We start from the raw sequence: 26932 nt of genomic DNA on the forward strand, positions 1-26932 counted from the left end.
TCCCTAAGAACATTCTCGTTGCCTGTCAGGAGGGGGGGGGGAAGGGCGGTACTGCTGCAGACCTGCCACATCACCAGAAAGTGTCCTCAGCGGACACTGATAAAGGGACTACGATGAATTTTGTTTCTCTCTAACGAAGCTCGACCCTGGCAGCGCCAGAGACTGAATATTAGATCTTTTTTTTTTTTTAAATAAAATAATAATAATAAATCTTTATTATCTATGAGGAAGTGTGTGTGTGTTGTTTCGAAGATTATTCAAGATTATATGAGCAAAGAATGTTCAATGCTTCGTAACGTTATCTTGGAAGGTTGGTCAGACGCAAGAAGCGAGACTCCAATTGAAGTCAGGCCATATTAGGATTCAAGAGACCAGTTATCATCTTCGGATGGATTAGCACCCTGAATGAAATCAGTGAGTCAGTGACGGCTATGAAATTTTCAATGTCATAGAATTATCTTATCTTATATAATACAGACGTTACTTCAAAAAAGAAGATGATTACGTCCTACGAATTGGACTGACGCACGACTCTAACAATATCAAAAACTATTTAATCCTGACTCACAACTTTAATGAATTATTCGAAGAGACGCAACATTCCTCCACGCTGATAAAGTTCCCCCAATCTAATAAAGTTCCTCCAAACTAATAATGTTCCTTCAAGCTAATAAAGTTCCCCCAAAAGGGCTGACCCGTGATAGAGGACGAAATGTAAGTCTGGAACCTAAAATAACCTTTAATAATACTGATGTCGTGTGGAAGGCGAGATAGAAACATGCCAGGCAGCAAGGAGTCCAGGATGACTACAGATAAACAGCCATTTTGAGTTCACTTTACAGCAGACGGATAATAATAATGCTCTGGAGTTCAGTTAGAAGACAAGATGGGCGGGTCTATAATGTCAATACACAGAGCGAGACATGGGTTTTAGCCGTGAACTCTGGGAGATTGAGTTAGTGTTGGTTCAGCAACAGCATTTTGGTGACATTTTGGATAAGTGTGGATGATTTATAGTCTGGAGATGGGCCTCGGAAAACGAAGCCCGTGGTTAGGGCAGGGAGCTGATCTAACAAAGCTATCTGACTGCTAGCCAGGAGAATAAGCTTACACACCCACGTTCGATGATAGACCGAGGATTAGAAGAATGGAACAAAGAGCATTAAAGGAATACGTTTTCGTGCTTCGTTGCGAAAAGCCGCGCTGGTACTTGTGTTGTGTGTCTGTCGTTTTTTATATTTCAATTACTAAAAGCACAATAATACAATCCAATTTTTACATCGCCATCGGTACAGAAATCCTGAGGTAACGGCTAGTAGTGATTTCTCATAGGAGTGCATTTTTTGTTTTCAACTATGAATTAATGCACATTCGTCTAAGCCATTTTAAAAACAGGATGTTGAGTTACTTGAGAACATGATCTCGTTCACATACTGTGATGATATATATGAGAGTGAATTCTAATTGGCGCAAAGGAAACGTATGTCCTTCTTTTCTTTCACTAGAATGTATTCCCTTAGGCTCCACGATCACAACGTCTGAAAAGGGAACTTTACCTTTACTTAGGCTCCACGATTACAACGTCTGAAAAGGGAACTTTACCTTTACTTAGGCTCCACGATTACAACGTCTGAAAAGGGAATTTTACCTTTACTTAGGCTCCACGATTACAACGTCTGAAAAGGGAACTTTACCTTTACTTAGGCTCCACGATTACAACGTCTGAAAAGGGAACTTTACCTTTACTTAGGCTCCACGATTACAACGTCTGAAAAGGGAACTTTACCTTTACTTAGGCTCCACGATTACAACGTCTGAAAAGGGAATTTTACCTTTACTTAGGCTCCACGATTACAACGTCTGAAAAGGGAACTTTACCTTTACTTAGGCTCCACGATTACAACGTCTGAAAAGGGAACTTTACCTTTACTTAGGCTCCACGATTACAACGTCTGAAAAGGGAATTTTACCTTTACTTAGGCTCCACGATTACAACGTCTGAAAAGGGAACTTTACCTTTACTTAGGCTCCACGATTACAACGTCTGAAAAGGGAACTTTACCTTTACTTAGGCTCCACGATTACAACGTCTGAAAAGGGAACTTTACCTTTACTTAGGCTCCACGATTACAACGTCTGAAAAGGGAACTTTACCTTTACTTAGGCTCCACGATTACAACGTCTGAAAAGGGAACTTTACCTTTACTTAGGCTCCACGATTACAACGTCTGAAAAGGGAACTTTACCTTTACTTAGGCTCCACGATTACAACGTCTGAAAAGGGAACTTTACCTTTACTTAGGCTCCACGATTACAACGTCTGAAAAGGGAACTTTACCTTTACTTAGGCTCCACGATTACAACGTCTGAAAAGGGAACTTTACCTTTACTTAGGCTCCACGATTACAACGTCTGAAAAGGGAACTTTACCTTTACTTAGGCTCCACGATTACAACGTCTGAAAAGGGAACTTTACCTTTACTTAGGCTCCACGATTACAACGTCTGAAAAGGGAACTTTACCTTTACTTAGGCTCCACGATTACAACGTCTGAAAAGGGAATTTTACCTTTACTTAGGCTCCACGATCACAACGTCTGAAAAGGGAACTTTACCTTTACTTAGGCTCCACGATTACAACGTCTGAAAAGGGAACTTTACCTTTACTTAGGCTCCACGATTACAACGTCTGAAAAGGGAACTTTACCTTTACTTAGGCTCCACGATTACAACGTCTGAAAAGGGAACTTTACCTTTACTTAGGCTCCACGATTACAACGTCTGAAAAGGGAATTTTACCTTTACTTAGGCTCCACGATTACAACGTCTGAAAAGGGAACTTTACCTTTACTTAGGCTCCACGATTACAACGTCTGAAAAGGGAACTTTACCTTTACTTAGGCTCCACGATTACAACGTCTGAAAAGGGAACTTTACCTTTACTTAGGCTCCACGATTACAACGTCTGAAAAGGGAACTTTACCTTTACTTAGGCTCCACGATTACAACGTCTGAAAAGGGAACTTTACCTTTACCTAGGCTCCACGATTACAACGTCTGAAAAGGGAACTTCACCTTCACTTAGGCTCCACGATTACAACGTCTGAAAAGGGAATTTTACCTTTACTTAGGCTCCACGATTACAACGTCTGAAAAGGGAACTTTACCTTTACTTAGGCTCCACGATCACAACGTCTGAAAAGGGAACTTCACCTTCACTTAGGCCCCGACTAAGTTTCAAGTGTTTGACAAAAATGGTAAAGTAAAAAAAAAAAAAGGACACAAGTGACAACAAGTAATGCCTGATAGACAGAGAGAATGGGAAAAAACTGGTTCCAAATGAAACAACGCAATTCCCAAGCCTCAATCTCTTTCGAATCTAACACTGGGCGATGGTCTGAGTGAGCGAATGCTCCTGCCCAAGTGCTCCACGTGTGTGTTTTCTTCTTTCATCAGTTTTGTGTCAGCTGGATGTGTGTGTGTGTGTGTGTGTGTGGTCGGACTCTCAGAAATTGTGGCATGCTCAATTTGAAAGTTGAAGTGTTTTGTTGTTGTCCACGTGGGATCACCTAAACTATTTGGAGGACTGTGAAGAAATCATTGGAGTTTCAGTCAGGGTCTTGCAAGGTCATTTGGCGTCACCGAAAAGTACCTAGGAACCAAAGTCGTAAAGCGCTAGTTGTGTGTGTGTGTGTGTGTGTGAATGCTGTTCGTGCTTGCATCTATAATGCTCTTGATATAGATCTAGTAGCTGTGCTGTCAACTTAAATGTCCATTTATTTGGACCAATCATATAATCTTATCAGATTTTAAAAAAGCTCTTTCCGAGATCCAATCGTGACAGAGGAAAAATACAAAAATATTTGCGGGTCTTAACCATACAGGAGATGGAGGCTCTTAAAAACAAAACAGTTTAAGGCCTTTTTTTTCAGTATACAGATACCTGAGTGAAGATGAACATGTTCCTGGAACAAAGCGGGAAAGCCATAAATAGCTAACTTTTCGGGGTATCCGGTGTTAAGAAGAAAAGAAGTGAAAACCATAAATAGCGAACTTTTCGGGGTATCCGGTGTTCAGAAGAAAAGAAGTGAAAACCATAAATAGCTAACTTTTCGGGGTATCCGGTGTTCAGAAGAAAAGAAGTGAAAACCATAAATAGCGAACTTTTCGGGGTATCCGGTGTTCAGAAGAAAAGAAGTGAAAACCATAAATAGCGAACTTTTCGGGGTATCCGGTGTTCAGAAGAAAAGAAGTGAAAACCATAAATAGCGAACTTTTCGGGGTATCCGGTGTTCAGAAGAAAAGAAGTGAAAACCATAAATAGCGAACTTTTCGGGGTATCCGGTGTTCAGAAGAAAAGAAGTGAAAACCATAAATAGCGAACTTTTCGGGGTATCCGGTGTTCAGAAGAAAAGAAGTGAAAACCATAAATAGCGAACTTTTCGGGGTATCCGGTGTTAAGAAGAAAAGAAGTGAAAACCATAAATAGCGAACTTTTCGGGGTATCCGGTGTTAAGAAGAAAAGAAGTGAAAACCATAAATAGCGAACTTTTCGGGGTATCCGGTGTTCAGAAGAAAAGAAGTGAAAACCATAAATAGCTAACTTTTCGGGGTATCCGGTGTTAAGAAGAAAAGAAGTGAAAACCATAAATAGCTAACTTTTCGGGGTATCCGGTGTTAAGAAGAAAAGAAGTGAAAACCATAAATAGCTAACTTTTCGGGGTATCCGGTGTTAAGAAGAAAAGAAGTAAAAAACCATAAATAGCGAACTTTTCGGGGTATCCGGTGTTAAGAAGAAAAGAAGTGAAAACCATAAATAGCGAACTTTTCGGGGTATCCGGTGTTAAGAAGAAAAGAAGTGAAAACCATAAATAGCGAACTTTTCGGGGTATCCGGTGTTAAGAAGAAAAGAAGTGAAAACCATAAATAGCGAACTTTTCGGGGTATCCGGTGTTAAGAAGAAAAGAAGTGAAAACCATAAATAGCGAACTTTTCGGGGTATCCGGTGTTAAGAAGAAAAGAAGTGAAAACCATAAATAGCGAACTTTTCGGGGTATCCGGTGTTCAGAAGAAAAGAAGTGTTGATATGATTTTTTAAAACGTTATATGTCTTGACAATTGTGCACTTTTTTTTTTTTAACACTGTAGAATCAAACTTACTAAGCTCATCGGTATGTGACTCGTTTTTAGCGGCCCCCGAAAGGGGAAAAGACGCTATTAGTTTTTGTGCGAAATGTCTGTCCGTCTGTCCCGTTTAGATCTCGTAAACTAGAAAAGATATTGAAAATCCGACATCACAATATTTTAGACCATTCAAAGTTCTGATGCAACGGCTACTTTTTTTTTTTTTTTTTTCTGAAAGCGAAAAATCTAATTTTTAAAATCAGTTATGCAAGCAGTTTTTTAAAGAGAAAAAGCTAATTAGTATGCATTATAAGTTAGACCTAATTTAAAATGAATAGTGATCTTATAAACTTTATTTTTCTGAACATTTTTTTTATTGCGGAAATTACTTTTTTTTTTTGAGGATTCGGATAAGAGATTGAGCCTTTTTAAAACAATTAGATCAATTATAAGACATCAGTTAGGCCAGGGGAGGCGCGGTGGCTGAGCGGTAAAGCGCTTGGCTTCCGAACCGGGGGTCCCGGGTTCGAATCCTGGTGAAGACTGGGATTTTCAACTTTGGAATCTTTTTCTAATGGGTACCTGACATTAGTTGGGGAAAAGTATAGGCGGTTGGTCGTTGTGCTGGCTACATGACACCCTCGCTAACCGTAGGCCACAAAAACAGATGAACTTTACATCATCTGCCCTATAGACCACAAGGTCTAAAAGGGGAACTAGTTAGGCCAGGTTCACATCTAACTTTACATTCACTTACACCTATCCTTTGATCTGCGGGACCGTTGGGGCACTACACACGATCTGTTAACCTTCTTTCTCCATTCTTATCTCTCATTTGTCTTTGATATAATTTCATTTGGATGTTCTTTCTGAAAATATTGAAGACTGCCTGGGTGGACCTCTTCGGGGGCCGATTTTGAGTTTGTGTTTCCACACAAACTGTCTTTTGTAACCTTGTTTTATAAAAATTACATGGCAACTGTTAGCGTCACTTTGGCGTCCTTGTTGATGTCTAAGAGCTGAGCCGAAGGCTCTTCGAGCTCTAAGTTTGAAAAAAAACCTGTTTGGACGCCAAACAGTAAAAAAAAAAACAAACCTGTGTGAACACACAGTTCTGTTTGGGAGAGACCCTAGACGATGCCTATGTGAGGCATTGCTGTTGACCGATGCGTTCGGCCCCCGACACGTGGACTAGAGACACGGCCCAAGGCCGGGAATGCACCGGGGACTTCTGCATTTTCCTTCAATGTACCAAGCTAACTGTGCGGGACCCGCCATTTATGTAACGGTCCCTTTGAGGAACAGCGCATGGATTGGTGACGTGTTTGTGGGGACTTTGTTACAACCCCGCCCGTGCAATGGGTGGACTCTCGTCTACCCGTGGGCATCCCCACGGGAGTCCTGTGTTGCTACCCATTTCGCCTAGCCACTTCCTCAAATGGCCGTTTCCACGCGGGCGCCACGATGAGGCAGGGCGTCCTTGACATTCTTATCGTCAACGCATGTGAAAAATTTGAATATTCGCAGGTCAATTGATTGCACCCTAGCTTTTGTATTAGGATTTTTTAGGTAAGTCGCCACAATTTAGGTCATGCTGTGACAACCTGGCTCTTGTTAACTACCAACTCGATCTAGCAAACTATAAAGTAAACCGTTTAAAATATACACGAATAAAGTCAATCCCGTACGCTGACACAACCATGTACACTTAGGAGCAAATCTTTTCAAGGCTTTAAAAGAAAATAGCAAACGAGAAAATCGAAAGATCTGATGTCATTTCACATTCATTCCTAGCCTACAATGTTTCTGCCAAATGAACAGCTTGCACCGAAAGAGCAAGGCACATTTAGATATAATCTGTGTGCATTTAAAAATCGATATAGAAACTAGATTATTAAGCAAGTTTTTACGCGGCCATTTCTTTTTTTTTTTTTTTTTTTTTTCTTCTCTTTTTCTCCTTTGTCCTACGAACATCTCAATCTTTTTATTCGGACCTTGTCCATCTGGTCATCTTCCCAACTCCAGTCCTCCCCCCCCCCCCCCGGCTGGTACTCCAGTAGTATCTAACATGATTACAACGTCATGCTAACAAGGGCGACAAGGGTCGATAATCCATTGCTTCATCCCAAGAACCTATTATTGCTAAGGTATAGTTATGGCCCCTGTGGGTATTCCATTAGGCGGGAGCGGACCAGGCAACATTAAATAAACGACCAAAATAAAACAGTTGGGGGGGGGGGAAGAAGTGGATGACCATTTCGCATGCACAGACCTAAAACCAAGAAACAAACCAAATCTACATCTACATCTACCACATACGTGGTACAAACGTTCTAGACTCGCATTCATGATATCTGCAAAACAATACAGCGTAAAATGAATTCAATAAAGACTCTAAGGGTGCGAGCCAGAATAACACTTGTTAGGATTTGGATCAAACACCCGTTTTTAACCTTCACCCACGTCATGGATTATACTAATTCCTCAGTTTCAGTTGTCCAGGATACTTTATGTGATTACGCTTGTTGTCAATCGTAGTTTTGTGTCCAAGAAGTTTATCTTCCAAAGCTAACACTCGGCAGTCGGCAGCTCGGTCCAAGAACTTCTTCAATTCTTTTGTTTGGTAATTATAAAATCAGAAGCCAAATAGGTATCAATAATCAAGCCAATTGACGTCAACATTGGGGCGGCCCTCACGCGATGAGTGGTGGTGCAGTGTAGGAGTACGAAAGAATACGTCGAAAACAAAACAAAAAAAGAGGGAGGGGATGATCTCTTCTATAGAAGAGGATCCATACATTATAAAGCAGAGTACAGATGACCAAGGCTCAGGAATGCGCCCCGGAGAGGAAACTCTGGTGCTGCTGCAAAGCGGCTAAAACAACACGGGAGACAACAGTTACGGGTTATAAGTCCAACTTGATTGGCGTAATGTATGGACGCCACGGGTTGTCTCTGACGGTGGGAGAGGTCTCCGCGGCTCACTGATCGGCTACCGCCCGCCTCAACCTGGGCAGCCCCCAGTCAGTTAGTTGCTGATCCGCCACAGCCTGCTTGCTCTAATAGGTGCCTAGAGCTTAGCTTAAAACGACAAGTAGGCTGGTTCCAACTTGCACCAAGCAACAGATGGCCCACATTTTGAGTTACTTTCACCACATCCGTTTATTCGCACCCCCTTTGTGTGACCACTTGAGACTCCCTGGCCTAACCTAACGTGGGGACACAGAGAGATTGTCCACTGTCAACTTGATTCACTTTATTATCTTCTCACGCTAGACCCAATGTTCACGGACTCGGGAGGGGAGGGGGAGGGGGGGAGGAGGCTATGGTGAGATTGCGTGTTTGATAAACGGAGTCAATCGTCTGCCTCAAGACAGACAGGTTTAAACATCCGGCGCACATCTCTTCAGCAATTAGCCGTCTCTCGGGCGCTCTCGTAGATCCAGTATGTCCGGCTCCCCTCTTTCCGACGTGGCTGGCGCTTTACCAGACAGTGAATCGACGAGCTCCGGTCCGACAAGGAGGTGGTGTTAACATACATTTCCGGAGGTCCTTCACCGCAAGGTGTGAGAGCTACTGTTTGCTATAGGGTTGGGGGAGGGGGGGAGCTAAGAAAAGTTTTAATGAAGATGAGAGAAGATCGATTGTTTCTCGGCCGGAAGATGACCGGAAAAAATGGGGGTGGGAAAAGAGGGGGGGGGGAGGGGAGTTAATGATTTAGATGAAAAGGGAAGAGTGGGAAATATATAGATTCTCTCTCTCTCTCTCTCTCTCTCCTCTCCAGCGTAATCTTGATATCGAATTAAAATAATGAATGTATGGAAGAGATACCTCCATTGTGGACTTATAAAGAGTTATTGAAGTCTTATGAGTTAGACCAAGATCCTCTACTAGTTTTGCAGAGTAGAGGAACTATGAAAGAACAATTGTCAAGTGGAGGTGATTTTGATCAGAAAGGAAAACAGCTGCAGACCAAGACTTAGATGAATAGACTATGTGGAGACAGATCTTAGATGAATAGACTATGTGGAGACAGATCTTAGATGAATAGACTATGTGGAGACAGATCTTAGATGAATAGACTATGTGGAGACAGATCTTAGATGAATAGACTATGTGGAGACAGATCTTAGATGAATAGACTATGTGGAGACAGATCTTAGATGAATAGACTATGTGGAGACAGATCTTAGATGAATAGACTATGTGGAGACAGATCTTAGATGAATAGACTATGTGGAGACAGATCTTAGATGAATAGACTATGTGGAGACAGATCTTAGATGAATAGACTATGTGGAGACAGATCTTAGATGAATAGACTATGTGGAGACAGATCTTAGATGAATAGACTATGTGGAGACAGATCTTAGATGAATAGACTATGTGGAGACAGATCTTAGATGAATAGACTATGTGGAGACAGATCTTAGATGAATAGACTATGTGGAGACAGATCTTAGATGAATAGACTATGTGGAGACAGATCTTAGATGAATAGACTATGTGGAGACAGATCTTAGATGAATAGACTATGTGGAGACAGATCTTAGATGAATAGACTATGTGGAGACAGATCTTAGATGAATAGACTATGTGGAGACAGATCTTAGATGAATAGACTATGTGGAGACAGATCTTAGATGAATAGACTATGTGGAGACAGATCTTAGATGAATAGACTATGTGGAGACAGATATTAGATGAATAGACTATGTGGAGACAGATCTTAGATGAATAGACTATGTGGAGACAGATCTTAGACGAATAGACTATGTGGAGACACAGATCTTAGATGAATAGACTATGTGGAGACAGATCTTAGATGAATAGACTATGTGGAGACAGATCTTAGATGAATAGACTATGTGGAGACAGATCTTAGATGAATAGACTATGTGGAGACAGATCTTAGATGAATAGACTATGTGGAGACAGATCTTAGATGAATAGACTATGTGGAGACAGATCTTAGATGAATAGACTATGTGGAGACAGATCTTAGATGAATAGACTATGTGGAGACAGATCTTAGATGAATAGACTATGTGGAGACAGATCTTAGATGAATAGACTATGTGGAGACAGATCTTAGATGAATAGACTATGTGGAGACAGATCTTAGATGAATAGACTATGTGGAGACAGATCTACGACAGCGTGGAATCCAGAATTTAAAGAAGAACACAAGATATAGATATCTAAATGGAAGGACCGTCTGACCGCTGGTGTTGGGTTGATACTACGTATTAAAAGAGACGCGACATCCAAGCCTAGCCAAGGATTCGTTTAACAGTTTTCACACGACACTAAATCAACCTGGACTAAAAAAAAAATGAATAATGTAGGCCCAGTCTCACAAACTTGAATGGTAGAATAAAAAAGGTGCTGGATTAGTTCTGCACACCATGCTTAGGAACTATCACTGCTGCGCATTTTTTGTTTCAACTGGTTTATGTCACTAACAGCGCTCACAGAAGTTGTCATTGTAAATAGAATGATGGTAGATCTGAACCAGGGGTTCTCAACCTGTGGGTCGCGACCCCTTTGGGGGGGGGGTCGATTGACGATTTACCAGGGGTCGCCTAAGACCATCAAAATGTGGAAAGTTATTGTCTACTCTTCTATTGCTGTATGTGTGAGGGTGGGTTGGGATCGCGGCAGAGTGGGGGATTGTAAAAAAGGGGTCGCCGAGCTTAAAAGGTTGAGAACCGCTGATATGAACAGACAACTCGTTTCAATTATCCGCGCCAAGTTAAGTGCCCTACGGGTTAGACCAGTGGTCCTCAAACTGTGGCCCGCGTACCCGTCAGGGGTTAGATCATACAAGAGTGTTCTTTTAAGGCAAGCAAGCGGCGACTTTAGAGTTGAATTATGCCAGCGTCAAATAAAACAAAACTAATTAGAAAGAGCACGTTGAAACTGTTGGGACCATGACTTTTGTAAATAAAGAAATAAAAACGAATTGTCAAACAAAATCTGCTCATATTAAATGCAGGGTCCCAGGTTGCAGATGCCGTACACAACAGTAGCAGAAAGAAGGGTGAAAATGCAACGGCGCCTGGTGATTACATATGCCCAGCCTGTGACCGCAGCTGTGTATCAAGGATTGGCCTCTTTCGTCACTCAGGAAGTTTCAAACGAAAAAGATCACCTCTTGCGACGTAAAATGCCGCAGAGATAGTCACTTAAAGGGTTGACTTGCAAAGTGGCCGCAGAGTTATAGAAAGTTGTTCTGAAGTTCTCATGTCGTATGGAACATATTCTTCCCTTAGCAACTAAACGTGTAACTTAAGAGGCAGAACCTAGATACACATTCACGGTCACTATCTGGTGATCAAACAGACTCGAGAAATGTCGTTGGGGCAGGGGAGATTACTCCATAACTTTATTTTATTGTCTATCTTTTTCTCTCCCTTTAACTCAATAGAAAACCTCTGGACCCCAGGCAATCTAGTCAACAAGTGTCGTGTTTGTGCTGGGGAGTGTTATTGCGACTTACACACGGTCATCGCAACTTACAGTTGGTCAATGTGGGATTTGTGGATAAACCGCTTGACTTCTTATGAAGGGATCATGAGTTCGAGTCCCAACTTGGGCTGAGCTGTGTTTGTCGAGCACCTAAAGGCAGTAAGGAAACTTTCTCCCAGACAACGCTCCTCCACAGGTTTACATTGGACCATAGCGCGCTGAGCAGTGAAATGTGTAGTGTGTCGTGACGTGAAAAAGACTCTAGATAGCACACTCAAATGTGTAAAGTGTCGTGACGTGAAAAAGGCTCTAGATAGCACACTTAAATGTGTAAAGTGTCGTGACGTGAAAAAGGCTCTAGATAGCACACTTAAATGTGTAAAGTGTCGTGACGTGAAAAAGGCTCTAGATAGCACACTTAAATGTGTAAAGTGTCGTGACGTGAAAAGCCCCTAGAGAGCACACTTCAATGTGTAATGAGTCGTGACGTGAAAAAGCCCCTAGAGAGCACACTTCAATGTGTAATGTGTCGTGACGTGAAAAATCCCCTAGAGAGCACACTTCAATGTGTAGTGTGTCGTGACGTGAAAAAGCCGCTAGAGAGCACACTTCAATGTGCAGTGTGTCGTGACGTGAAAAAGCCCATAGAGAGCACACTTCAATGTGTAGTGAGTCGTGACGTGAAAAAGCCGCTAGAGAGCACACTTCAATGCGTAGTGGGTCGTGACGTGAAAAAGCCTCTAGAGAGCACACTTTAATGTGTAGTGTGTCGTGACGTGAAAAATCCCCTAGAGAGCACACTTCAATGCGTAGTGGGTCGTGACGTGAAAAAGCCGCTAGAGAGCACACTTCAATGCGTAGTGTGTCGTGATGTGAAAAATCCCCTAGAGAGCACACTTCAATGTGTAGTGGGTCGTGACGTGAAAAAGCCGCTAGAGAGCACACTTCAATGCGTAGTGTGTCGTGATGTGAAAAATCCCCTAGAGAGCACACTTCAATGCGTAGTGGGTCGTGACGTGAAAAAGCCGCTAGAGCGCACACTTCAATGTGTAGTGAGTCGTGACGTGAAAAAGCCGCTAGAGAGCACATTTCAATGTGTAGTGAGTCGTGACGTGAAAAAGCCGCTAGAGAGCACATTTCAATGTGTAGTGAGTCGTGACGTGAAAAAGCCGCTAGAGAGCACATTTCAATGTGTAGTGAGTCGTGACGTGAAAAAGCCGCTAGAGAGCACATTTCAATGTGTAGTGAGTCGTGACGTGAAAAAGCCGCTAGAGAGCACATTTCAATGTGTATACCTGAAATACCCTATCGATAACAAACTGAAGTGTGTTTCAAAACGAGGCCCGGCAGTCTGTCCGTCCATTGCACATTCCATTATTACTCATCTGTCAATATCCCACTAGTAGGTAAGTACAAACTTGCTAGCACTCACTTTCAACACCTGCCACTCGTGCCTGTGTGTGTGGTGGGGGGGGGAGGGACAAAGGTCACAGTACTGTGACTTACTCACTTTTTCTTAAACATACACATTTGCGCTCACACTCAAATGTTTTGTTTTAAGTCACACACCAAAAGGTACACCCGCGCATTCGCCTCAGGCCTGGGAGTGCTATCACTTTATTTCCCCAACAGTTCTCTCTAAGTATTTGGAGATCCTCCGTCCTGGAACCAAGGACTAAAAATAGCATTTAAATCATTGTTTTAGTCTATTCTCTCGTAGTTCTCGGGTGTTCCTTCAGGTAACTGAAAGAGAAATGGGTCGGGGGGGGGGGGCTGACTGGCAGTAAAAGAATATAGACAGCACCTAAAAAAAAGTCAGTTTCTTTCTGAGTTCAGATCATTGCAGACGACAAGCGCTATTTTTTTGAGGCGCAGGTATTCTTACGGATACAGATTTATTCGCAGTCTTAGCGCTAGTGGCGCTCAGGTGTATCACTGCGCTGGTCCAACACTGCAAAGTCATGTTCCAAACTTTGAAACATTTATGTACAGTGTACATTAAATTCGAGAGTCGTCTTTGTTCCTAACTTGATTGGATAGAGAAGCCAGTTGACTAACAACTGAATAAAGATTTCATCCGCGCTACTTTTAAACTGGAACTTGATAACTACATGCTTGGAAATAAATGCGTTTGAATTCGCGTAATGTGCACGAGATGTTCAAGTCACGTGATAATGTGCACGAAATGTTCGGACAGACACCATTACATTCCGTTATAGTCGGCGACATGGGAATCTGACCAAACACTGACAAAAGAGACGAATGTATGCATCTACAAAGTACTGAGCCCTTCGTAGTTCACACGTCTTCACACTTGGTGACGTCATAAGCGGATATTACGACAGAAGTAACCGGTAAGTTCTCATAAAAAAAAAAAAAAACCCAACTTGTTTTCTTCTGCATATGTAGCTACATCGACTAGCAGACGTAACCATAAGACGAGGAGAAGATAATTGCTCTTCGGCTTACACATCTTTAAAAAAAAAGGGGGGGGGGGGGAATAAATATGACAAAAGAAATGTAACGGGAGATAATTACCCTTTCTTCAAGGGAAGATAATCCCCCCCACTACGGCTTCTGGCTATAACGCTAAGGACTTGTGAAATAGAGTAATGAGATAGCTTACAGCTGTACAGAACAAGACAGTGAAATGCAGCAGTACCATGATTTATTGTTCTATATCGAGTACAATGTGTCGCCAGCCTGTGGTTTACATGGAGTCTACATCTAGAAATAGTCTCTCTGTAAAGATTCAGTCACCATCATTGAACATCTTTGATAAATAACACGTTAACAATAGTTGCGTGTAATTCAAGTAATTTACTTGGTAATTCAAGTAATTTACTTAGTAGTGCTTCGGGGGAGTGGGGGGTGGGGTCGGGGGAGGGGGGTTCAGTGCACAGGGTTCAAAGTCCATACTGTCAAGGTGCCAATACGAAGCGCAAACAGAGCCCAGCAAACGTCTATAAATATATTTATTTCACCAGCACATGTGTGCATCCTTAATTTTTTTGTGCAAGCGACAGCTGCTTTTATTTGGATGTTTATATACTGCACATAAGAATGATGTTTAAGTTTGAAGTTGTCTCATTTCTTTATGGTCTGTACCTCTCAACATGTTATGTTTTAACTTGCTTAGTTTCTCTCCACTAAATCTACCTAAGTTATCCCTTCATGCTCTGTTCTTCTACAGAAAGTCTTAACTTGCTTAGTTTCTCTCCACTAAATCTACCTAAGTTATCCCTTCACTTTATGTTTTTCTAAACACGTAGGACACGCAGTGCTTGAGGTCCAGTAGAGATCTCCACTCTGATAGCGACAAGTCTGACAGCCCTAACTCCTGTGGCTATCATGTTCTCTGTAGATTTCAAGAAACTCTTCATATTTCAATGTCAAGAAAATAATATGAACTCGCGATGTCATCGGATATTGAACATAGATAAAAGTCTGAAGCTTGAATAAAGATGTCCACACAACTCTAGCACTGCAGTTTAACGTTTTGATTATCACTCAACTCATTTAACTCACACTAACTCCAATTGATTCTAAAATGATAATAACTTTTTAAGAGTCATCCATAAGAAAATGTAAGATTTTTTTAAAATGTCCGTCCGTCTGTCGTGTTTCACCAAAACTAAACGCTCTAATAAAAAATTCATATTTCAACATTGTATTAGTGTTCGGATCAATGTCATGACGACGTTTGGACCTAGCCAACATTTCTTTTGTTTTAAAAAAATAGGTTTTTAAGTTTTTACATTTACACAATGAAATAAAAACAATTTGAAACAAATATAATAATTTATTTATTTATAAAGCGCTGTTAACAAACAAAATGTAGGCTCAAGGCGCTGTAACAACATTACAAACATAAACACAACTGCCGAAATAACAGTTAATCTAAAAAAGTTTTATGTTGGTGTTCATATCTAGCTCAAGGGTTCTCAACGTGTGGGTCGTGACACCTTTAAGGGTCGAATGAAGATCTTCTCGGTGTCGCCTATAACCATCGGAAATATGAACTTGTCGTGTAAAACTCGGCATTGCTTTAAAGCTTTTCCATTGGTAGTTATTATTTTTACAATAACCACGGAATCAGAATGATTTCAAACATTTTAATTGTCGCAACACGAATAGTTTCAACTGTTTACATCACTGTCCATCAACAAGCAAGGTTAAACCACCGCGGAATCCCAAAGGCATGTATTATTTGTGTGGTGAAAATAGAATTAGATGACACAGTGATGTCGCTAACGTTCTTTGTCTATTTTACCCTGACATTTGAAGGTATATTATCTCCCTTGTCAAGCTTCACGGGTCACAACAGGTACAGTGTACACCCCGAGAGTCAATCAGCGGGTCACAACAGGTACAGTGTACACCCCGAGAGTCAATCAGCGGGACACAAGTACAGTGTACACCCCGAGAGTCAATCAGCGGGTCACAACAAGTACAGTGTACACCCCGAGAGTCAATCAGCGGGTCACAACAGGTACAGTGTACACCCCGAGAGTCAATCAGCGGGTCACAACAGGTACAGTGTACACCCCAAGAGTCAATCAGCGGGTCACAACAAGTACAGCGTACACCCCGAGAGTCAATCAGCGGGTCACAACAAGTACAGCGTACACCCCGAGAGTCAATCAGCGGGTCACAACAAGTACAGTGTACAACGCGAGAGTCAATCAGCGGGACACAACAAGTACAGTGTACACCCCGAGAGTCAATCAGCGGGTCACAACAGGTACAGCGTACACCCCGAGAGTCAATCAGCGGGTCACAACAAGTACAGCGTACACCCCGAGAGTCAATCAGCGGGTCACAACAAGTACAGTGTACACCCCGAGAGTCAATCAGCGGGACACAAGTACAGTGTACACCCCGAGAGTCAATCAGCGGGTCACAACAAGTACAGTGTACACCCCGAGAGTCAATCAGCGGGTCACAACAGGTGCAGTGTACACCCCGAGAGTCAATCAGCGGGTCACAACAAGTACAGTGTACACCCCGAGAGTCAATCAGCGGGTCACAACAAGTACAGCGTACACCCCGAGAGTCATTCAGCGGGTCACAACAAGTACAGCGTACACCCCGAGAGTCAATCAGCGGGTCACAACAAGTACAGTGTACAACGCGAGAGTCAATCAGCGGGACACAACAAGTACAGTGTACACCCCGAGAGTCAATCAGCGGGTCACAACAGGTACAGCGTACACCCCGAGAGTCAATCAGCGGGTCACAACAAGTACAGCGTACACCCCGAGAGTCAATCAGCGGGTCACAACAAGTACAGTGTACACCCCGAGAGTCAATCAGCGGGTCACAACAAGTACAGTGTACACCCCGAGAGTCAATCAGCGGGTCACAACAAGTACAGTGTACTCCCCGAGAGTCAATCAGCGGGTCACAACAAGTACAGTGTACACCCCGAGAGTCAATCAGAAGGTTTTAGCCGGTAAGGAATCGAACCCGAGCTTCCGTCTACAAGTCATTTACTTTCAATCTTGTCGCGTTAAAAGTTGATCGCAAACTATCCCCCCGCCCGCCTTGATGATCACCAGACATCGTTAAGTTGTCCAACACGAGCACTGCGCCTGCGCAAAGGAACAGACGCTTTCCAAACCGCTCCCCTCTCCTCTCCCACTGTTATTATTCCGAACCCAGAAACCTCCGAATGTGAACGCACTAATGAATGTCGTCCAGTGATTAGGTTACAAGGCTTAATGACTAGCACCTGGCCGTCCAGGGTTAGTTTACCGATACCGCACGCTTAGGCCAGAAACAACAGGTCTGTTCACCTGGGGACCCGGGGAGGTAGAGCAATATACACGCAGAAATGAGGGGAGAAAGAACAGGAATACTCAGAGAGAGAGAGAGGGGGGAGTGAAAGAAATAAAGCAGTGTTGACTAGAGACTGTTGCGCCAACATAGAGTAGTGCTTGACTAATTCGTGCCTCTAAATCAACTCATGTTGAACCTTGTTGCTCCCTCAGCGCAAGCTCTGGCACTCAACAAACTGCCAGGGAAACAGGAAAACAAAAACGTTTCGTTTCGTTGGTCAGAAGAGGAGCAGGAGTCCATGGATGGACCTGACAAATACGTTAGAGAATCCATGAGACTTTTTTTTTTTTTTTTTATTATAGCTTTTATATAGCGCTACTTTCATGCTTATAGCATGCTCAGAGCGCTTTGGTCCAATCTCATTTGTGGACCAGTTGGGGGGGGGGGTATCTAGGAGTCGGTTTTCCGTGCTGCCTTTAGGCCCTCAGTCAACACAACTCTGCCCGAGTCGGGTGTCGAACCTCGAGCCCCCTTCTAGGTAGCCAAGACAAGACAAGTTTGTTGCTTACCTGTGGCCACGGGTCACTTTTCAACCAGGTTCTGCACCTTAAGATCACCTAACACCCCCTACACTTGTTCCCGCTCAATGGAAAGGCAACAAGTGCATTCAGGTAAAGATAGCTGGTCTCAATGTATGCCCCACAAACATGCAGGGGGGAGAGGTAGCCGAATGACAAGGCCTTAACTCAAAGAATGGACCTCATTCACCAATCGTAAACAAACAACATTTAGCCACGTGGTTCTCTATCTCTTCTATATAATTTACGATCTAATGTTTAATTCGTGATGGTTGTCACGTGACAGTTTTTTATCGTTGTTTTATCAATAAGATCACGTGACTAAATGTTGTTTGTTTACGATTGGTGAATGAGGTCCATTACATTCGATTCTGACTCGCGTACGATTGAGCAGCAGGGGCTGCCTATAGTATCACCGTAACCACTTCCTGGGCCGTGGACATCGACTCCTAAGACTAAATCTTTGACACTTTCACCCAGCCCTGCCCACTTTTCAACCTCCACTTTCATTTCCAGACACTCCAGATTCCGCTATGAAAAGAATGCTAAATATGAACGCGTGGAAGCAGCCAAACGTTACAACAAAAAAAGTAACTTGGGCATACATAACAGAAAGTCTATAAGGTATCGAGAGTGCTTTATAATGCTTGAATATTTTTAAGGCCCAGAATTGTCTATAAAATAGATATGACTGTATCAAATTATTTTAGGTTCAATAAAACTGTCTATAACATTTTTTTCCCGGATATATGTAAAGAATTAGTATGGTTATCATTGGGGAAAATATGAATGAATGTAGAAAGTAACTCAAGTAGGGCACGAGATAACGTGTAGTCTAGCAGTGAACGGACGTTTGAAACCTCTTCCACGGTCAGATAATGATCACAGTGTCATTGTCTCCGCGAAGATGTCTGTGAGTTCCTGCCACAAAGTTCCATAACATTCGAGACACGAGCAGTGGGCTGGGCTTGGTTTAGCTTGGTTTGTATAGGAACCTATTCTTAAGTTGTTGTTTCCCCCCCCCCCCCTTCTCTGTCCGCTGTTCTCTTTGTTTCAGAGACGTGTGGAGAATCTGTACAAAGACACCGCCTCTTGGTTTCACTTCATTTTGTCTGTGAGCTCCCATGTTGCTTGTGACAAAGCCTGTATCAACTCCCTCCGTCTGTCTGGTACACATTTTGTATACGTTATTTCTCCCACTTCCCAGTCTCGGATCAAGTTGAGACTTATCATCACAATAATTCCTTTTCCTTAACAAAACATGAATCAATAACAAAAATTAACCAATTAATTGATTGCTTAGCGGTAATTAATTAATATCGTCTGATATAGAAAAGATAAATAAATCTTAAAGTATGGCTGTAAATGTGCAGTTCTTTCTCTTGTATAAAATTAAAAAAATATTTTGCTTGTTTTTTTTTTCTTTCTCTTTACCAAACTCCCTTTCTCTTTCTTCCAATCACACAAACACACCCCCGCACACACATGCGTATATTGATCATATCACATTCACCTTTGTCCCTATAAAACCATCATGAACCGAATTTATTAACTCAAGTCAGTGAGCCAAAATCAAAGGTTCTATAACTGTAAGTCAGTGAGCCAAAATCAAAAGTTCTATAACTGTAAGTCAGTGAGCCAAAATCAAAGGTTCTATAACTGTAAGTCAGTGAGTCCAATTCCATACAATAATGTTGGTAGCTGGCTCAGATCGCTTTATTTACTAGACTGATAGCACAGAATGACCAAGACGGGCTGACCAAGTGTTGTAAGGATACACCTCAGATCCAAATTCACAAGCAGAAGTGTATATGATCTCATATTAAACGCAAATGTGAATCTCTACACAGACATACGGATCATTCTAGGGCCAGCTGTGAATACAGTCACTAACTGTACACCACTCTATATGAAGACTGAATGAAAACCTAGCTATCAATTCACACGCTTGCCACGTGACTGTCAGCTGTCATCCAAGTTCCGGTTTGAAAAGTTCCAGTTATCTCTTCAGACGATTTGTTTTTCTCGCCAATCATAAGGCTGGGGAATTTTTTTTTTAATGTCTCTCGTAGGGGGGGGGGGGGAGGGCGGTGGCTGAGTGGTTAAGTGCTTGGATTCCGAACCTGGGGTTCCGGTTTCGAATCTCGGTGGGCGCCCCTGAGTCCACCCAAGTCTAATGGGTAATGACTTTAGTTGGGGGAAGTAAAGGCGGTGCGGCTGGTCGTTGTGCTGGCCACATGACTCCCTGCTCGTTAACCGTTGTCCAGGGAAACGGATTGCCTTAGAACTGGGGGTTCTCAACCTGTGGGTCGCGACCCCCTAGGGGGGGGGGGTCGATTTACCATTTGCAAGGGGTCGCCTAAGACCATCGAAACTATGGATTAGTATTGTCTACTCTTCTATTGCTGTATGTGTGTGTGTGGGGGGGGGGGTGGCGGCAGAGTGGGGGATTATAAAAAGGGGTCGCCGAGTTTAAAGGTTGAGAACAGTTTCCTTGTGATAGTCTGCAGTTTGAAAGAAGACCTTTCCTTTTATCTCGTAGAGAACATCATGAGTGAATAGACTCCGACCATGACAAGAACAGTTTTGAAAACCAGTTTAAAAAAAACAAAATAACAACACAACAGAGAAAAAAAAAAGGGGGGGTGTGTGTGCTAAAATTAGTTATTACATTTTTTTGAAGTTTCTCTGCTCTTCGTAGAAAGAATTCTTTGTATTGTTTTGGCACTTAGCCTGGTGCGATTGTCTGCCCTTGACTGCTGACACTGTAGAGATCTATGCTACAATGTCAACAATAGTTTAGTTTTCATTTTCACTGGGGCATGCACTTGACCTAGAAACGCGCACACCGTCTTATCTTTTTAACAGTTTACCATCACAAAAGAGATACAACAAGACAACGATAGCAAAGACAAACAGACACAAACACTCTTTTGTTCCCCTGGCAATCAAATCATTAAATAAGAACAATCTGGTATAAACTTTGTCACATGTAAATTATGAGTGAGTCTGGTGTGAATGTACACTTTGTTTCTTATAGTTATAATGTTTTTTTGTTTGGTGTAATGCACAAATTGTAAGACAAATTTCCGTTTGGACAATAAAGATTATTATTATTATTAAAACTTGGAGTCACGAGTTACGGGCTCCAGTACCGTAGTTCAAACTGAGTACCACACTTGTTGGTGTACTGAGACTGGACTTTGTGTTCACGAGAAAATGCACTGTGTGGTTCGGGCTCGTTAGTCCCATTAGAGAATGGAAAGGGTAGCCTGAATCAGCCAAGAAAACCAACGACTTTAGCAGAGTTTAAGCCATTGATTAACATTCATAACTAGATTGACACATGAAATGCGTAGGACGTAATTATCATCTTCTTCTGAAGTAACGACCGTAATATGTAAGATAAGATAAGATAAGATAAGATAAGACTCTGAAATTCGTACGCAGTTGAATAACTTTTTTTGGAGTGAAAGAGAAAGAAAACATAATTTTCAAAATTTGATGTTTACATAGAGAGCCTGTGATGTTTTAGAAGTGACTGCACATGTGTCCACAACCTCGCCACGCCATCTTTGTACTCCGTAACCGAGGCCAAGTAATTCGATCAATTTTGTTTTTTTAAATTCGAGCAATTTTCCAAATTGATATTTTGAAACCGGAATGGAGTGACGGAGTAGGGTGTATTCCAATAACTAAGCACTTGAAGAGTATCCAAGAGAAATGAAAGAGTATCCAGGACAAATGAAAGAGTATCCAAGAGAAATGAAAGAGTATCCAGGACAAATGAAAGAGTATCCAGGACAAATGAAAGAGTATCCAGGACAAATGAAAGAGTATCCAGGAGAAATGAAAGAGTATCCAGGAGAAATGAAAGAGTATCCAGGAGAAATGAAAGAGTATCCAGGAGAAATGAAAGAGTATCCAGGACAAATGAAAGAGTATCCAGGAGAAATGAAAGAGTATCCAGGAGAAATGAAATAGTATCCAGGAGAAATGAAAGAGTATCCAGGAGAAATGAAAGAGTATCCAGGAGAAATGAAAGAGTATCCAGGAGAAATGAAAGAGTATCCAAGAGAAATGAAAGAGTACCCAGGACAAATGAAAGAGTATCCAGGAGAAATGAAAGAGTATCCAGGAGAAATGAAAGAGTATCCAGGAGAAATGAAAGAGTAGTCAGGAGAAATAAAATCGTTAGGAAAAATAAAGGTTATAAGAATGGACATGGAATCATAACAAATAGGTTAATAATTGAGGACATGGAATCATAACAACTAGGTTAATAATTGAGGACATGGAATCATAACAACTAGGTTAATAATTGAGGACATGGAATCATAACAAATAGGTTAATAATTGAGGACATGGAATCATAACAATTATGTTAATAATTGAGGACATGGAATCATAACAACTAGGTTAATAATTGAGGACAATAATTCGCAGCTTTTACAATAGAAGACAAGAATTCGCAACTTTTACAATAGAGGACAAGAATTCGCAACTTTTACAATAGAGGACAAGTATTCGCAACTTTTTATAATAGAGGACATGGTATTGTAACAAATAACTTTAGGAGGACATTCAATGATGAGTTTCCCGTGTATTTACGTCTGTTCAAAAGATTGTCTCCCCTTCAGAAACTATAAATTCTCAACATTCCTTCAAGGTATGTACATCTTTAAAGCCTCTGAAAGTGAATATGGCATGCATAGTCCAAAACGTTGAAAACAAAAGCTAAAAATAAACACCATTTGAAATGCCCATTATGCTGATTCCCTTACCCAGCATTCCCCTTGAAACGGACTTCCGTGTGACCAGCAGACGAACCATATATTCAAAGCAAATTTTGTATTTAAACGTATTCTCACAGAACTAGAGATGTAAATCAGAAGGGGAAAAAATGCTACGGTTGTGTGTGTGTGTGTTTGGGTCAGCGCGCGTGGGCGGGAATGTGGTTTACAGTCAGCGAGGGACGATCATTTCTACTAAAACAGACTAAGAGTAGTCCATACTGTAAAGCTTGACATATTCTGTGTGACTTGAACAGCCCGCCACTTAGACAAGATTCCAATGATCCATTCTTTACACAACCACTTTAGCAACATTTGGGAATAAGGATTTAGAGGTCCATGACAAGTCATACAGTAGAAGTAGATAAAGACTTGAGCCCACAGGATAGCAAAGGCGGGCTCATAACAAAGACTGGCTCATAACAAAGACTCGCTCATAACAAAGACTGGTTCATAACAAAGACTGGCTCATAACAATGACTGGCTCTTAACAAAGATGGCTCATAACAAAGACTGGCTCATAACAAAGACTGGTTCATAACAAAGATTGGCTCATAACAAAGACTGGCTCATAACAAAGGCTGGCTCATAACAAAGGCTGGCTCATAACAAAGGCTGGCTCATAACAATGACTGGCTCATAACAAAGGCTGGCTCATATAACAAAGACTGGCTCATAACAAAGGCTGGCTCATAACAAAGGCTGGCTCATAACAAAGACTGGCTCATAACAAAGACTGGCTCTAACAAAGACAGGTTCATAACAAAGGCTGGCTCATAACAAAGACTGGCTCATAACAAATATTGGCTCATAACAAAGACTGGCTCAGAACAAAGACTGGCTCATAACAAAGACTGGCTCATAACAAAGACTGGCTCATAACAAAGACTGGCTTACAGCTTGCAGAGGGCTGCCAACGAGAACTTGGACGTCCCAAATGTGAAATAACATTTTAAAGACACGACGTGACATTGCGGAAAACATGAGCGCAGATAGAGACGTCAGACAGTGGAAGATATTAGCATAAAGACGTCAAATAATGTTTGTAAATAAGAGTTCTCCGAATAAGAAACATTTTCTACTGTAGAAGTTCTAGTTTTGTCTAGACAAGGACAAGATAAATTCTTTTTTATGCATACGCTGTGGTCACTTCATCCTAAGACTTGACAAACTGCTGGACTCTTTAAGACAAGGGACATTTGGGGAGACTTCAGTAGATGTGAAAACATTCTCAGTTGTACAGAGTGCTACTACTTGATAGAAATCTAACATAGAAAGCAAACTGTAAGAGGTCTCTATCTGCGTTTGTATCTCTAGAAAAGAACATTTTTCGACCAATTTATATGAACTTTGATGGGAACAATCACGGCATTAGGGGAAATCCATTTTGTCATCTGATGATATAGACACCGTTATTGAAATGTTATTTTTTTAAAAAAGCGAACCAGAGCAACGCCGGGTATTTTGGCTAGTGCCGAACTAGAAAAAGAGTCTTCCAAAATAGTTGAGTAAAGTCAAAAGTCACTGAATAGAAATTGTACAGACTTATAAGTATTTGGACTACTAGAAGGCCCGTATTTAGCTGCCGAAGTTACGAGCTGTCCGTGAAATTCCTCACATAGTTTGTTGATAACTGGAGTTGTTTTTTATAGAATTACGATTACCCACGTCTGCTGCTGATATCAAATATGGCGGCAGACGATTGCAGCACGTTCTGGTTCATTAGAGAAGGGGAATATCAAGCCGACCTTGTAAAAGCACAAAACGAAACGTTCGCTTTAAGAGTTGGTTTCAGATTAACATCGACAGTCTGCCATTTACAATTTGGAATCCCGTCTACATCAGAGAATAATGTTTAGAAGTGCATTGAGCGTAGACCAGCTATAGGCTGGATACAGAAAAAATTATTTCATAATATCAAGGTGGACCCCCGGTGATGTTGATTCTAGGAGCCGGCGGGTACATTGTAAAGAACTTAACTCCGGGTTTAGGTTTATTCTTTCATTGTATGTCACACGCACTTTTAAGTTTGCTTTCAAGTCACTCCTTCATGGAGGATGGGATGACGCTGGTCTCAAAAATGGCTCTAACGATTTTTTAAACAATTTAAACAGAAAATTTAACAGTGGATGTATATCGCTGAGAAAAAGAATGACTAGCTCGTTGACCACATGGAGAAAACTCTAAGCTTTACCCTTTCTAATTTTCAAAGTAAAAATACAAAAATGTAAATTTGGCTACAGATTAAACCTAGGTCGAGATCTTACATTTGGTTTTGAAAGGACTATCGCGTTCGGGAATTTCCGAATTTCCAGAGTTTAATATATGAATGTACAGGAACATTTTGCGCATTGTCTTTCTAAGTCTAGATCTAAATGCTTATCATTGGACTATTAAAAGGTGTACTAGATCTATACATTCGCTTCACCTGGATTCTTTCTCGGGGAGAAGGGGGGGCGGTGTAAAATTGTTTTTAAAAAATTTAACATTCATTAGTTTTAATGAGAAAAAAACAATCGCTCAATAACTTGCGTAAAGGATGTATTGTCTTTTGAAAAAATAATTTTGAATGTTTTTTCTTGTAAATAAGACTACTTGTAAAACAAAGTGAAGTCCCAAAACTATTTGCTCCGGGTGGAAATCCAGACCAATCGAAGGCCTGAACACTGACATAAACGTCGCAACCTGCGGACGGTGGAGACCAACACGTCACAGGTCTGTACGACGTGGCAACGGTTTAAAACGGTTCTCACATTGTCGCACAAAACTTTCGAGAGTAGAACGTGATGATGAAATTTGTTTTAGAGACTTGGGCACAAAACTAGTGAGCCCAGCTAGAACGTCGGGTCAAGACCCATATATGGCCCTCTTGCAATTTCGAAATGCTCCATGCCCTGATGGACCTTCACCTGCACGGCTGCTCATGGGCCGCCGTCTGAGGACAAATCTTCCGACAACGGAGGCCTATCTCAGACCTCAAATCCCAGACAAAAAAGAAAATACTGCTGGAATACAAGCCAGGCAAAGAAATGTCTATTCCAGACACACTGTCAAGAGCATCGCTACCAATCAAATATCCCTCAAGTGATGACTGGGATGCACAAGTTCATCTGATCGTCAATACTTTACCAATGTCAGATGAATATATGAACATTCTTCAGCAGGCCACTGCAGATGATGCTGTTTTAAGGCTGTTAAAGAATAATATTATGATAGGCTGGCCAAACAAGAGAGCTGAAATTCCACAAGAAATTCGAGCATATTCAGGATTTAAAGAAGAACCTAGTGAAAGCAATGGTTTACTTTTTAAAGGAGAAAGATTAATAGTACCAAAAGTAATGCACAAATAGAAAAAGAAATGCTTGCCATTGTCTTCGGAGTTGAACATTTCCATTACTATGTGTATGGACGTCCAATAAAGGTTGAAACACATACACTTACTATCACACCCAGAGCGTCGACTCGGCTGGCAGCAAGACATTACATTGTACACAAAACTAGTGAGCCCAGAGCGTCGACTCGGCTGGCAGCAAGACATTTCATTGTACACAAAACTAATGAGTCCAGAGCGTCGACTCGGCTGGCAGCAAGACATTACATTGTACACAAAACTAATGAGTCCAGAGCGTCGACTCGGCTGGCAGCAAGACATTACATTGTACACAAAACTAGCGAGCCCAGAGCGTCGACTCGGCTGGCAGCAAGACATTACATTGTACACAAAACTAGTGAGCCCAGAGCGTCGACTCGGCTGGCAGCAAGACATTACATTGTATACAAAACTAGTGAGCCCAGAGCGTCGACTCGGCTGGCAGCAAGACATTTCATTGTACACAAAACTAATGAGTCCAGAGCGTCGACTCGGCTGGCAGCAAGACATTACATTGTACACAAAACTAGTGAGCCCAGAGCGTCGACTCGGCTGGCAGCAAGACATTACATTGTACACAAAACTAGTGAGCCCAGAGCATCGACTCGGCTGGCAGCAAGACATTACATTGTACACAAAACTAGTGAGCCCAGAGCGTCGACTCGGCTGGCAGCAAGACATTACATTGTACACAAAACTAGTGAGCCCAGAGCGTCGACTCGGCTGGCAGCAAGACATTACATTGTACACAAAACTAGTGAGCCCAGAGCGTCGACTCGGCTGGCAGCAAGACATTACATTGTACACAAAACTAAT

General features: G+C 41.8%; 2 protein-coding genes across 6 annotated transcripts in view; one reads left to right on the top strand and one right to left on the bottom strand.

Moving 5' to 3' along the window:
• The window catches only part of LOC106058940 (RAB11-binding protein RELCH homolog), a 149993-nt gene that overhangs the window by 44679 nt on the left and 78382 nt on the right, over positions 1–26932 (bottom strand). The gene's annotated exons all lie outside the window — the stretch shown is intronic.
• The window catches only part of LOC129927360 (uncharacterized), a 57040-nt gene that overhangs the window by 6675 nt on the left and 23433 nt on the right, over positions 1–26932 (top strand). The window contains exon 1 of one of the 3 annotated variants that reach the window (XM_056035993.1): positions 13629–13948. The exons of the other annotated variants lie outside the window; for them this stretch is intronic. The gene's annotated coding sequence lies outside the window, so the exon portion shown is untranslated. Of the gene's footprint in view, positions 1–13628; positions 13949–26932 lie in introns of those variants that run through there. 3 annotated transcript variants of the gene reach the window in all.

The sequence above is a fragment of the Biomphalaria glabrata genome, chromosome 7 (genome assembly GCF_947242115.1).
Source record: "Biomphalaria glabrata chromosome 7, xgBioGlab47.1, whole genome shotgun sequence".
Lineage (NCBI taxonomy): Eukaryota > Metazoa > Mollusca > Gastropoda > Planorbidae > Biomphalaria > Biomphalaria glabrata.